Raw genomic sequence first — 3,477 nt, forward strand, 5'->3', positions numbered from 1 at the left:
TCGGCGATTTAGCGGGTTTAGCGCGTTGAGTGTTGGTGAGTATATGTGGTGTTTGGGTGTATATGTTGAGCGAGTTGCGGCTTGAGAATGGAACGGTTTGTTGGTGGAACAAGATCAATTGTGTAATTTAGCAGGATACGTGTACTTTGGAATGTTTGTTTGGCTATCTTTATTTTTGGAAAAAGTTGAGTTTGTTTGGAATCGAATAATATAATTTTTTTTTTCTTATGGAGATTAAAAGTGTCTTTTATTTATATATTTTTATATACAGTGTGCTGCAGAAGTTTGAGAGTTTTTTTTTTGGAGTCTATGTTTGGTTTGAATTTCGTTGGAATTCTTCAATTCATTGTATTAACAATAAAAAAAATCAACAATTGTTTTCCTATTGTGAATTATTTTCTTAAGCGAAGTTTAAGAAAATTTCTTTAAATTAAGAATCGCATTCCATAATGTTCTTTAAAAATATTATCTATTTTTTCCAATTTTATTCTAATTCTACGTTCAAATTTATTTATTTATTCATTTTTTCCTTTCTTTAAATTTGCAGAAATAAATGTAGTTAATTTAAAAATGTAGTCGCGTGACTCGTATGAATCTGCAAAGCCTGTCAATTGTCTCGTGATTGGCTTCGAAACTGTACCTAAATCAACCCTTCAGGCGGGTCTGGTAGGCCGGCAAATCGACAGTGTGGCATGCGTAAACACAGGCTTCGAAGCCTAAAGAGGTGGAGAACGTCCTAATGAATCGCGCATGCCGCATTGCGCAACAGAGTTCGCCTTTTCAGCAATCCCACTGTGCGTCGATGAGGTAGAGGATAGGGGCATGCGTGAAGGGTGGCAAGCGAGGGTGTATCGATACGTTCAGTTGATACCGAGTTGCGATTGAATGAAGGTAACCCAATATTACACTCTATTTGAGTGAATGCGCCAACAAAATGCATTTTTCTAAAAATGCATTAATCCGATAATCCTAAATAAATCTAAAAAATAAACATTTATCAAATATAACAATTTTATTTTATTTTATTTTATTCACCAATCGAACTCGTGCAAAAATTTTATAAACACTGATAAACATTTCTGACAATTAAACATATATTAATAATCTCGTTTGAGGAACAAATATAGATACAAATAATTTCTCGCGATAAACACGTGCAAGAGCACGTAAGTACACGTATATCTCGATATCAAAAAAAGGCACGTCACTTTTTGATCACTTTTCGACCAAGCAATCGATCGTAGGCCGACTTTAACGATCCCCGATGGATGGAGTACAATGGGTAGGGGTTGATACTCTCCACCTCTCCCGGCCATTTATCCCATATAATAAGAGAAGAGCCGAAATATAAAGTGGGAAGTGAGCAGCCGCCACGTGGGCTACACGGCGCGACGCCTGCGCCCTGGGCCCCCTGCAAGTGGGACAAGCCGTTCCTTCAGGATCGCTCGGAAGAAAGGTGGAGAGGTCGGAGGACAACGGTCGCGCGGCGCTGGTAGGGGACAGATGGTCGCACGAGGTTGGACGAAAGGGCCAGGCATACACCAGTCGAAAAAGGGTGCGACCTTCGCTGGCCTCGGCCAGCCCTCGGGGAGACCGCGCCCACGCATTTTCAGCAGGATCGCAGCACGTGGATGGAGCTGTTTTGGCCTTGGAACCTCTCCGTCTAGTGCCTGTACACGTCCTGGAAGGGCCGTCAAGGGTCGAAGGAACCCGCCCCACCAACCCGTCCTTCTTCTTCGCGCGTCACGTGTGTGGTGGGGAAAACGAGTTTTTACAAGTGTACAATGAACGATGTTGCACGATGAACGTTGGCCGTGTATTGGGCCGCGGAATGAATCGGATGTTTGAGAGGTTCTTGTAGGGGTTCTGGTGGGGTGGGCGGAGAGATTGATGAAGGGAGGAGTAAGATGGGGTAATGTATGGATTGGTTTACGTTTTAGGCATGGTGAGGGATTAATAATAGTGATTGACCAATTATTGGAGTAATTGTTTTAAACACGAAGCGAAGATAAATTTTGACAATTTTTAATATTTGCATTAAGATGTTAGGTAGTTATTGCTTATTTGTATTCGCTACGTGTTGTTTTTTTTAATAATTTTAGTAATTTGAGATTGTATTTTAAATTAATTGTATCTAATGTATAAGTATTGTAACAGTGAAAGATTCTAATTATATTGGTATATAGGTACATTGTATCTTTTATTTTTTTTGGTATTTATTTATTTTTTAAATAAATTATGATTCGATTTAATGTTTTGTAATGATTTATAAGTCGTTGTTTCTTTCAGAATTGAGTAAAATTTTTAAAGAGTTTAATTTAAAGGAAATATCATGTTGAAATTCTCTTCTCTTATTTTCCATCTGTTTTAGTAGGAAAATTGAAACGGTGTTTCATCATATATTCATTCTCTTACGCTTTTTCTTCAACGAGACACATCTACGCATTTTGAACAGGATCTCATCAGATGTTGCAAGGTGAATATAAGATTCTTGAATCATATATGTTTTGAAGGATTTTCACCCTGTTAGTACATATAAGTAAGCATGATATAAAAATAAAATATTAAAATTTGTGATTCTTTTTAAATTAAAAGTTACGCAAGCATGACAAGTATTAAGACATAATTTTGATTTTTATATAAATAGAAGATTGTTGAAAAATTGTTAAAAGAAAAAAAAAAGATAATAGAATAATATTATTATGATTATATAAATTTTCTTTTTTAAATTATAAATGTAAAATTTATAACATAATGCTTGTCTGTTGTTTCTTCAATATACTCAAATTTTTTAATGTGTTAATTTCAAATTTCATTTTAAAAATTATTTTTAAGAATGATTAAAAGCATTGATACGAGGTTATATTTATAATTTTATTCTCCATTTCTTCTGATATAAAAGTATTGTAAAATGAAGTAAGTAAGTAGTTATAAAATAAAACAAGGACAAACATCAAACAAGTCAAACATCATAAATTAATGAAGCAGTTTTAAGAAAGCAATGCATATGTTACTCAGATATCTATAAACGTGTTTTCTCTTCAGGTACGCCCAATAATACTTTCCATATAACGGTACTTCAATACCACATACTTGTAATTGGCGGCTTGCAATGGCTGCTAGGGTGTTGCCATGGTGAGAAGTCCATGAAAATATGACGACTACGCCATAACTTAAACCTCTTGAACATTCTACTTTCCTATTTAGCAATATATGAAAGATATGAATTCTGCTATCTGCGTTAAATATTCCTTATGGACAAACTACAATAGAATATTCTTCATGTTTCATGCAAAGTCTTTGGATTCCACTTTAAACGCATTCATTATAATCATAAGTAACTTTCTCTCAATTTCATATCTTTATATAATCCTTATATTTCCTTTATCACCATGAATTATGATATGTGTAAGAAAAAAGTATATATATATTCATATATATATGAATATATATATATATGAATATATATATATATAT

This window comes from Apis dorsata, unplaced genomic scaffold (assembly GCF_000469605.1).
Source record: "Apis dorsata unplaced genomic scaffold, Apis dorsata 1.3 scaffold_73, whole genome shotgun sequence".
Lineage (NCBI taxonomy): Eukaryota > Metazoa > Arthropoda > Insecta > Hymenoptera > Apidae > Apis > Apis dorsata.